The sequence below is a fragment of the Procambarus clarkii genome, chromosome 10 (assembly GCF_040958095.1).
Source record: "Procambarus clarkii isolate CNS0578487 chromosome 10, FALCON_Pclarkii_2.0, whole genome shotgun sequence".
Lineage (NCBI taxonomy): Eukaryota > Metazoa > Arthropoda > Malacostraca > Decapoda > Cambaridae > Procambarus > Procambarus clarkii.
In genome coordinates this window covers 31,786,010-31,798,286 of record NC_091159.1, presented here as the reverse complement: position 1 = coordinate 31,798,286, position 12,277 = coordinate 31,786,010, and the positions used below count along the sequence as shown (strand labels likewise).

Here is a 12,277-nt window from a genome sequence, read left to right as displayed (position 1 = left end):
TTGAGATACAAAGAAAGGCTACTACAAAGGATTCTTTACAAATAAGTTCACAAGTATACATCTGGCGTAAAGAGGAAAGACTGGAGGTAACTAAAGAAGCGCCATAATGTCTCCTGAGCTCAAAATAGCAGTTAAGCCCCATTGAGGGAACAACAAAAGAGTTGCCTGAAGCGGTGATATGTCGTCAATAGAAGTCATCCTCAAAAAAGATGAACATATTGAAAATAAAAACCTCATCCCCTCTCTGACCAAAATAAATTATAAAGGACCGTTAATAATACTTTCGCCGAATTGAAAACGAAGGTAAATAAGCAGGTAGAAACTATTAATTCCTAAATACTTCGACTTTCTTTACCGAGAAGTATTGGAAAGTAAAACCTTGGATATGCGCGAGATACAAATAAGACCCATAAATCTGGAAACTCATTTCAACCGATCAGCAGCTATACACCTACACCCATGTACAAACTGCCAAAGCAATTCAACACTGCTGACTATATACATACCACGCGTTTGCTGCCTTAAGTTTCCAAAAGACTATGTCGACGTTTAGGAAGGGGGGCAGGTGTGAGATCATCTCTAGATATTGAGTCCCTGTTTACCATCGTGTTGTTGACGAGACTATTGAAATGATGTTAAACAGAGTTTTCGGGATTACAGTATGTATTCCTCATGACATCCACGAATGTAAACTTAGAAAGCTACTCGAAGCATGTACTAAAGAGGCATGTTTCCAGAACCCTGTTGGTCGCATGAGCGAATAAACTCATGATATCTCCCTGGTGTTCAGTTTGGGAATTTTTACGCGTGTGAACTATTGAACAGAAAGTCATTCTTGACATGGACATATAACTTGAAGTTTACTGAAGCATGTTAATAGTATATTTTTTCATATACCTCATCTAAAAGCTTGTTACCGTTTAAAGAGGCAACAGAGCAACGTCCAATGCAAAATTTCAATTACGGGATGGAGATTGAAGGAAAGATGCATTTCCTAGATGAAACAGCCTCGGACATGATTATCTGGTGGCACTTACACTACAGTCTACACTGAAGGGATTAATATAAGAAAGTGCCCCATAAGGTAAAAGCAAAGTGTAGCCGACGCCAAAGACCACTGAGGCCTTACACACAGCACCAATTGGATGCAGATTGACGAGGAACGCAGTAAAGAAGGTTCTGGTCAGTAATTGATACTATAACAGATATGTCGAAGAGATCATTATGAGTAAGGTGAACCGTCATTTTTTTTTTCTCTCTCTCTCTCTCTCTCTCTCTCTCTCTCTCTCTCTCTCTCTCTCTCTCTCTCTCTCTCTCTCTCTCTCTCTCTCTCTCTCTCTCTCTCTCTCTCTCTCTCTCTCTCTCTCTCTCTCTCTCTCTTTATATATATATATATATATATATATATATATATATATATATATATATATATATATATATATATATATATATATATATATATATATATATATATATATATATATATATATATATATATATATACTCAACCTTTCTCTTATAAACGTCTCGCTTACAATTTACATTTTCGATCTACGGCAACAACTGGTTTCCCCCCTTAACATTTTTCACTTTTCTTATAAAGCACGCACGAAGTCTCCAAGGGAAGAACGTATTGGTGGAATTTAACAATGTAGATTTTCCTTCCGCAGAGCGAGAGAGTGGGGATCGAAAAACAATATCTGGCTTGGCCAGCAGAGAGGACGGTAATGCCGAGACGCAGCCTGCCTCAGAGTGACAGTGCCTTGCTCCTAGGACTTTGTCGTAGCCTGTGCTGGAATGAAGGAGCTGGGATGCATGTAGCCTGTGTGTTTGAATGTTCGCATTTTTTAATTCTTGAGTTTAGTATTTATGTATGCATGTATTGCATATGGGGAGAGAGAGAGAGAGAGAGAGAGAGAGAGAGAGAGAGAGAGAGAGAGAGAGAGAGAGAGAGAGAGAGAGAGAGAGAGAGAGAGAGAGAGAGAGAGAGAGAGAGAGAGAGAGAGAGAGAGAGAGAGAGAGAGAGAGAGAGAGAGAGAGAGACTTATTTAAAAAAGAAAATGAGAAAGAAATCCAAGTAAATCTTGTTTTGATATTCTGTAAAAATAAATAAAAAAATGATAAAAGAATGAAAATATGCTGTTAAAAAATGAAATTATTCTTAACAATCGTGTCCCTTCAGAAGAAGTTGTGGATATTGAATTAAAACAAAGCCTCAAAGGCCTATTTGATGGAAGTCAAAAGATTCTTGACACCAGTCGATTGATGATTAAAAGGCAGGACCTAATAATACAATCACTATAAGCTCAACTGGCAGGAATAAGTTGAGGAGGAAGATGAAGAAGATCATTCATATATTTCGTTTAATCTAAATTTCTTCTTACCTAAAAGAATGTAAACAAATATCTTTTCAACAATATCCTTTTCCACTTTACATCATTCTCCCCCTTTCCTCCTTCAAGGAAAAGGACTTGGACTCCTTTCCTAGTGCCTCTCTTGGGAACTATCCCTGACGCGAGACAAAACTTTCTGATCCTCCTGCCTATCCCAGCTTGGAAAAGTGAGGAGTTGTAAGATGAAATGAATGGGTGAAATTATATTCTGTTGAGAAAAGTTTAGAACGGTGTTTCTCGTTGCTGGGGATGGGCTGGTGAGTTTGTGGTTTGGATGGTCGAGGCGACGATGCGTACATGGCTGAGTGGTGGGTGAGAGTTTGAGTGGATGAAAGATTGGTTAGTGACTATCTCGGTCACCCATCTCGCTGAGTACAGACACGGCTAGCTGAATGTTTAGCATTCAGCTGGTGTGATTGGTTGAGTTTCTCTTATACAACACTCATGGTTGACTTAACGTTTCGCTTACACCTGACGTGGGTGCATGCAACCAGTCATCTCAACTAATATGACGTTATGTTAACAAAAGTACCAAATGTAACATACTATGAAAAATAGTGGTTCTCAAAAAAGAACGTTCTCTATCGTTTGGTTTGGTTAAGCATGTTGCTTGGACTCCGTCCGTTTTTAAGTATCTTAGGATTGAGGATATTGTACGTGTGGGCAAGTCGAGAAACCGGGCTGATGTATGATAGCCTTACCTACATCTGGTTTGCATAGCAGAAAGCTTCCGAACTTAAGTAAATGAAATACAATGCGCGACTACCGTAGACTGTACCTTGAGTCACCAACAGCCGAATTGGCTGTTTTTCCTAAGCTAGTTTTGCTTCTCCTTTTCGTGCTTGTGGTGCTACGGCTTTACCACCTGCTGCGTCTCTTTGTTTTCAGGTAAATTCCTCTTCGCAAACTCTTCTAGGAATCAAGAAAACTTGTGGAAGGTGGACATGATAGCATTTTATCCGTCGAACAATGTTCTACAAATGCAGCTGAAGTGGGTGCTCTGGCCGAAGTTTTTTAATCAGTTGTGTATGCCGGTCTTCCGAGGGAGAGGGAAGAGAAGAGGAAGAATCCGAAGAAGTGATACAGGAGGAGGAAAGAGGGAAGCGAGAAGTAAAAAAAGGAGGAAAAGGAGAAACATAGGTGGAAAGAGAAACACGAAATCAGGCGCTTGTCTCATATTAGAAGAAATAGAAATGCTGAGGGAGGAGACTTTCGAGTATTGTTGTTTTGGAAAGGTAATTTGAACATATGGATGGAAACTGCAGAAAAAGACTTATATGCCACTGGGAGACATACACCAAATTCATATTTTCAATCAAGTAATTTTTCAGGATTTTTACGAACCTAAGCTTTCGTATATATTATTACGTGCATAATATTTTACGATATATTTATCACATTTAAAACTCGACTTATTTTCTCCATTCATTCACTTGCATACTTCGATCAAATCCCTCTATACTCTTCACCTTTCCAGAATATATAAATTTAGCTATCTAACCTTTCTTCTATACAAAGGTTTCCAATTACCAGGATCAGATTTTCAACTTTCTCTATTCATTTTCTAAGGATTTTGATCCGTTGTAAAGAATGGTGCCAAGATTGATCAGAAATATCTAAATGTTATCTAAGAAGGATGAGTTAATGCTTAAGAATATTTATGGAAGTTTTGGTACAATACTTCAATTCAAAAGTTATAGTAAACAGTTGCTTCTATTTCGAACATTTATTCACCGTTTTTCTGGGTTAAGAGCCTTATTGATGCTGTTAGCCAGACAGCTCTCGCCAACTCATCCTCCTGTTTAGATGGTACTTTTTAAAATGGACTCTATTGACCCTAATGTATTGACCATGTACGATGGTCAATACATGGACTTGTGGACCATCGTACATGTATTGACGTAATGGACAATTAGACAGTATAATTTGACACTATTCACTTTAAATTTGATACTATTCCGGAAAAATTTAAGCTAAAAAACTTATAAATTCCTGGGTTTATAATTACATATATATGTACTATATTAGGCCTTGAACAGCTTGTATCAGGCCTACGATGGTTATCTTAGGTTTTATTCGCAATACAAATACAAAACTGTTTCCTGTTTATCCAAAACAGAATAAAATCAAGTTCTTCTCTCTCTCTCTATTTGTGCATTACGTCAAAAATGTGTACGATGGTCCACATCGTTACTCTAAGTCCTATATATGCAGGAATACGGGCTGTAATATCGTGTGATCTAGATATTGTATATATTTGCAAAAATCCTACGGTCAGTGTATAATTCTTCAGCAAATACATGTACATAGAAATAGTAATAGTTTTTGTAACTGGCTGGCATTATCATTATAAGGTGTGCTGGTAAGATGAAATTGTTAGTGTGAAGATCTCCGCTGAGGTCTCATTAAGACCGTCTGTGGCCTCTGTAATCCTTTTTGCACTGCCTCTCATGGGATGAGAATGGGGCGCACAATAAACTAGCGGCCTCCAAGGGCAACAGATAGGTCAAAAGTCGTGCGGCAGATATTACTAACACAGTCATTATTTCCTAAGATATGAATCTTGTAACTACCACCCGTAAATTGCCTCTCCAAATATGTATTGGATTTAAAGTGTATCTGAGTAGTTTACAGATGCATTTAATCTTCAGAATATATTTCCCGCCTTATTTTTAATAATCTGTTATTTGCTAATGCTTGGGAAAGTATGATTGGTGAGAGGGATGCTTACGGGAGAAAGATTAGGGAGAGGGTTGCTTGGAGTATGGAAGATTGATGGGGGGATGCTGGAGTAAGGGAGATTGATGATAGAATGCTGGAGATGAGGGGGTTTGACAAGAAGGATCCCATGGTCAGAAGGAAATAATGTGAGGGATGCTTGAAATGAGAAAGAGTGATCAGAGATATGCCAGGAATAAGGAAGAATGATGAGAGGAATGTTCAGGGTGAAGAAGATTCATATAAACGATGCCAGAGTGAGGAATATAGAAGATAGGGATGCTTAGGGTGAAAAGAATTGATGGCGGTGATGCTCGGATTGAAGACGATTGATGAGGGTGATGATGGAGATGAGAACTGATGAGAGAGATGCTGGGGTATAAGGATGCTGGGGGTGATGATGAATGATGATAAGGATGCTGGGGGCGAGGAAGATTGATGAGTGGAACGCTGAGCTTAGGAAGATTGATGAGATAGATGTCGAAGAGAGAAATATTAATAATCCGGATAAGAGGGATGATAAAGATTGAAGAGAGGAAATATTTTGATGATAAAAATCAATGAGAGTGATGCTGGGCTGAGGACGATTGATGATTAGAGGCTGTGGTGAAGAAGATTCATAAGAGGGATGCTTGGGTTAGGGAATAATGATGAGAGAGATGCTGAGGCTAAGGACGATTGATGAGAAAGATGCTGGATTGAGGAAGATTGATAAGAGCGATGCTGGAAGCAAAGATGAACGATTAGAGGGATGCAAGAGGTTAAGAATGTTGATGAGAACTATGCTGGACGTGATGAATATTGCTGAAAGATATTCTGGGAAGGAGGATGAACAATGAGAGCGATGCTAGGGGCTAAGAGGATTGATAAGAGGAATACTGGGGATGAGGAAGCTTGGTGAGAAATGTGCTAAGATTGAAGAAGATTGATGAAAGAGATGCTAAGGGGGATAGATTGGAGAGAGAGCATTTGAGGGGGGGGAAGGTTGATGAAAGAGCTGCTTGAGGAAAATAAATATTGTGAAGAGTAATCCTTGGCAAGAAAAATTGGTGTAAATGTTGCTGGAGATCGGGGAAGGAAAAATGAAACTTAGAAAAAAGTAGATGTGGGAAAGATAGAGTTGGATGTAAAGATCCTGAGGAAAAGGGAGATTTTGATATATGGTTGTTGGTGATTGATTTGCTGCGGGACAGACTTGTTTATTTTTCCCGTCACATGACTGAGCAATATCCCGGGATCCATTTTGTTTGTTTTTATTGTGGTGGTTTCAGTACTGAGAGAGAGAGAGAAAGAGAGACAGAGGGAGAGACAGAGGGAGAGACAGAGGGAGAGAGAGAGAGAGAGAGAGAGAGAGAGAGAGAGAGAGAGAGAGAGAGAGAGAGAGAGAGAGAGAGAGAGAGAGAGAGAGAGAGAGAGAGAGAGAGAGAGAGAGAAAGAGAGGAGAGAGAGAGAGAGAGAGAGAGAGAGAGAGAGAGAGAGAGAGAGAGAGAGAGAGAGAGAGAGAGAGAGAGAGAGAGAGAGAGAGAGAGAGAGAGAGAGACAGAGTCAAAGAGAGAGAAAACCAGAGATTAAACATTAATTAGTAACATAATTACACACAGTTATGGACTCGGAATGATAAACTCGAATAATCATCATTATTATCATTATCAGTAGGAATGATAAACCTACTCGAAATCAAAAAGGAGAAATGCAAACTTTGCTAAACGTGGCAAATAAGTTAAATAATGAGAATTATCAGACGTTCAAATCAACGACCAAGAATCTAAAGACAGAATTACAAATTTAAAAATAGAACAAATAGGACCTCAAGGGTAGATCTACCAAGAGTTAAAGGCCAGAACTTCCAGACGCTTAAAGATGGAAATACAACGATTTTGAAGACAGAAGTACCAGTAATATTTCACTGGTAGTTGCGAACTTCAGGAGTTGCGTAACGCAATTGGTTATAGATTTATGATTCTAGCGATCACTGCACCACTACATTCCGTGGTATTACAACTAAATAGGAGTTGCACCTGAGGTGCCCTGAGGCAAGGAAATAGTTAGCGTGTGACGAACGTTGCGCGAAACGAATGATGCGTGACACAAACGTAGAGTCACATGCATGTGACGTGACACGAACGACATACAGGTTTCGTGACATGAATGCGAATTGAGACAAACATGGTTTGGCTTAATAGTGCGTGGGGCCACGCACTTTGAGAGTACAGCTCGAGTGCGTTGCAGGGCAGGTCTTAATCTCGACACTCCGCCTCGCCTGCACGCTGGGGGCGCAGCAGGAAATTGCCTTAATAACCAAAGGCACCGGTTGAGGCTACTTCTCAAAAAATTAAGCCATTTGCTGAAACAATCAAAACCTAAAACACACACACACACACACACACACACACACACACACACACACACACACACACACACACACACACACACACACACACACACACACACACACACACACACACACACACACCAGTTGATTGACGGTTGAGAGGCGGGACCAAAGAGCCGAAGCTCAACCCCGACAAGCACAGATAGGTGAGTACAAATAGTAAGTACTGCCTAAACTGCCTGTAAGTACGTACACACACACACGGGAACTAAACTACGGGAATTAAACCTTACTTCGCTGGAAGACAGAAGAGTTTGGGGGGACATGATCACCACATTCAAGATTCTGAAGGGAATTGATAGGATAGATCAAGACAGGCTATTTAACACATGGGGCACACGCACAAGGGGACTCAGGTGGAAACTGAGTGCCCAAATGAGCCACAGAGATATTAGAAAGAACTTTTTTAGTGTCAGAGTGGTTGACAAATGGAATGCATTAGGAAGTGATGTGGTGGAGGCTGACTCCATACACAGTTTCAAGTGTAGATATGATTGAGCCCAATAGGCTCAGGAATCTGTACACCTGTTGATTGACGGTTGAGAGGCGGGACCAGAGAGCCAGAGCTCAACCCCCGCAAAGACAACTAGGTGAGTACACACACACTCACACACTGGACACTAATTTCTGTTATGAATATAGTCACTATGGCCAGTCTTTATATTCGCTAAATTTTGTATTTTGTTAAGATACATTGGTACAAATATTGCTCTCTTCCAAGTCCTCTGACATGGCATGACTAGTATATGTTTTAAGGAACATTCCCTCATCTTAACTCGTATATGTTTTTCTAAGATGTAATTAATTATTTCTCAAGGTGCTTTTCCAACACCGGCAGTTTTCAACACAGGCAGCTTTAAACACCGGCAGTTATGACAAAACGGCAGGTTTCATAAAAGGAAGGTTATCTTGAGGTCATCTTTTGATTATTTCGGGGCTTAGCGTTCCCGAGGCCCGGTCCTCGACCAGGCCTCCTCTTCATTACACTTGCCCAGGAAGCAGCCCGTAGCAGCTGTCTAACTCCCAGGTAGCTATTTACTGCTACTTGAACAGGTTCATCATTGTGAAAGAAATTCTGCCAATTTGTTTCCGCCTCCACCGGGGTTCGAACCCTGAACCTCAGGACCACGAACCCGAAGCGCAACACAGGAAGGTTTCAACACCTGCAGCTTTCACACATTTCGAATATATATATATATATATATATATATATATATATATATATATATATATATATATATATATATATATATATATATATATATATATATATATATATATATTTATATATATATTGGGCGTTGTGGGTTACCTGGTTTGTGTGTCTAAACATTGCCATAGGCATAACCTAAGCCGTAGTCGCCTTGGAGTTTAGGGAAAGGCACACTACCTTTCTTTGCGTTGATTGCAGTAATTGTTTTATTTACTTTGCGTTTAAGGTCTTCCACAGGGTTCCTCGTGATCCGTTGAAATTTGGAGTCATCACTAAGGATGTCGCTATCTTTGTTCATATATTCAAGGATAGGAATTAATACATATGCTGGTGTCTTGTCGGCTTTTCTTATTGTTACGTCTTTCAAAGTTTTTAGTTGTTTTGCTGCTTCTTTGAGTCGTAGGGTTAAGATTGTAGATGAATATGTTCCTCGTTTTTTTTTCCCGATTCTGTTAGTAGTTCAGCTTGAAGTGTGTCAGTGGTGATGACATTTTTGTTGTCTTCTAGCTTATGGATGTCGTCCAGAAGCATTTCGATTTCCAGGCGTTTTTGATGCATCTTTGGTTTAGATATAAATTGACAATTTAGACCAAGATTTAAGAAGTCTCGTTGGTCCTGGGTAAGATCATAAGAAGTCAGGTTAATGTAGCCATCTTTAGGACGAGGATGTCAACAGTCTGGTGTTGACAAAGGCTCTAACAGGCCGAAACGTTCACCTCTCTTTCCCATTTCTTTGTGTGTTTTCCGCATACAAATGATCAGTGTTTAGTGACCGTCAATTGCATATGTATATATATATATATATATATATATATATATATATATATATATATATATATATATATATATATATATATATATATATATATAGATATATAAATATATATATATATATATATATATATATATATATATATATATATATACATATATATATATAAATATATATATATATATATGTATATATATATATATATATATATATATATATATATATATATATATATATATATATATATATATATATATATATATATATATATATATATATATATATATATATATATATATATATATATATATATATCTTCACAATGACAGCGGCGAACTAAGAAACAAATAGTGCAAATTTCGACTAATGAATCGAATATAAGCGGAGAGGAGCACAACGAAAAACACTTTGACCAGATAGGACCACTGGAATGAAATCAGTTAGTGGCCTTGACGATCCGTTACGTCGACTCTTGAAACAATCGCTGGAACATAACAGGTGCAATGGGTACATGCGAAGTTCTGCTTTAGGCAGGATAGAAGTGTAGGTAATGGATTATAAATAGGATTGGGGATGAGTGGAATTTGCTTCCAGGTATCATTATAAGGAGACACACTTTACCAGGTCGCAAGAGTAGATTGAAGTGGTATATAGGTGAGACGGGGAGTATTCTAAATGTACCCGCCTACTATATGGATTAAAAAAACTGTCTACGGTGGTCCCTAATATTAATATATCGATAACTCACACTAACGTGATGTACGTCTAACGTCTAACTCTTGTGCTCTGCAATACCCAGAGTATTGGCTCGAATCCTCATCATGGCTCCAACGGATTTCTACATTAATACATGGTATCAGGCAGGACAGTACAGTAGTCAACGAAGATCACAGGTGTTGCAGCAGCAGCGAAGAGTCACCCCGGAATTGAAAGGTCGATGGACAATGTGTGGAAGAGTAGGACTGGCGGGACGCTGCCTGTGTACTAACACAACAGGTCAGTCTTATCCAACAGTGTTCATAACACAAAACTCCGTCACGACAGTCAACCAGTGTTGTACCTAATAGACCAAGTTGCTCAACAAGCTCCGTTTTCTAGAAATTAGATTTTCTAAATTGTTTTCGCATGGAATGATAAAGTTTTCCATTATATTACATAGGATGTTTTTTCTTTATATTACTTAAAAGTAGAAATTTAATAATTAATTTGATAGAAAATTAATCTAACTTAACTTAAGATAACTGAGTCACTAATTTATGTTATTAATATACCATTATAATATTAATTCAAATACATCAACTTGAAAAAAATATGACAAAATAACGAAAATTACTCTGCCTGTTTGACAAATCAGGCCTTGCATAATAAGCCAAGTAGTGCATTCTGGATATTGGGAACGACATATATATATATATATATATATATATATATATATATATATATATATATATATATATATATATATATATATATATGTATATATATATATATATATAGCTAGAGTAAAATGCTATATAAAGTAGTTGTGGATAGTAACTTATAGTTTAGTATATACGCTTGGCAAGAGCGAGTAGGGATCTCTGAATATTTTATACTCCACACTTTGGTAGCAATTTACTAAATATTTTGTGAGATATTGATTTTAGTATAGGAATAGCTCTCTCAGGTTTACAGTGAATATTTTTTTCTTACTTGATTAATTTTGAAAAGAGAATAAGCCTAAATATGTTTTATTAACAATTAAATTCATACACGCGTTTGCCAACGACAACATTCTCTCAAATGGTGATTTACGACTCCAGTTGAACCAAGGAGACAACCCAGCACACCACATCGGATGTTCAGAACACATTTATAATCCATTAGCTCTCAAACCTGGAATACGTGCATTCAGGTTCAGAATCAATATCAAACTACTCGGTCTGATATTTCCACTGTGGGTCTTCAAACCCTAGGCGGAAAACCTGAACTAACCTCACCGCTCAGAAAACCCCGAAAATTTTTGGGTAGGTTAGGTTCTTAACCCACGGTTACCTTGGATACCATGTGTTGAGACCTACTGATTGCATAAAGGGATTAATTTATGATCTGCAAAGTGAGAATAAATTGATGCATTGCTGTTTGGCGCTTGGAGGTGTATGCTATGCATGTCAATGCAGCTAACTAGGTCAACATGCAATTGATTAATAGTAATATCTCAACAAACAACTATTGTTAGAGGTGCATGTCTTGGTAAGTGATATGAACTGTGGGATATAGCTTTAGTAGATCAAATCAACATTCTAACCCAGTTATAGTTAAAACATTGTGTCTGGAGGTGTATAATATTATCCATGTGAGAGTTAGTGACTGACTCAACGAAATAAGTATTATTCGGTTACCTGAGGTTTCCAGGACTTTATAATGTGTAGGTACAGTGTACTTGTACACTGTACAGGTAGTCTCCCAAATCACTGTACAGGTTTAGTGTAGCGTCAACTGATACCTAAGTATCCAGCCCGTTCTGTCGAGCGATTATAACGTCACTAAACTGTTACTAGTTATCCAAACCTCACCTAACCAAGGACTCGTGAAGGGAAAACGAGACATCAAGTCAATTTTGCGAACCGCTTGGATTTTTAGCCCATCTGTTTTTTTTACCTTAGGGGATTTATACGTAAAAAAGCGATGAACTGTTCGAGAGAACGAGTTGGATTACCTGTTGGTAATCCTGTTTATGTGAATTATTGAATTAATCCTGTTTAAGTGAATCGCATCACGTCACAGGAGAAGGTAAACGGATGCCCTAT

The 12,277-nt window shown here is 38.2% G+C and overlaps 1 protein-coding gene across 1 annotated transcript in view; it reads right to left on the bottom strand.

The window, feature by feature from the left end:
- Positions 1-12,277, bottom strand: part of LOC123747421 (nephrin-like) — a 1,012,097-nt gene that overhangs the window by 336,929 nt on the left and 662,891 nt on the right.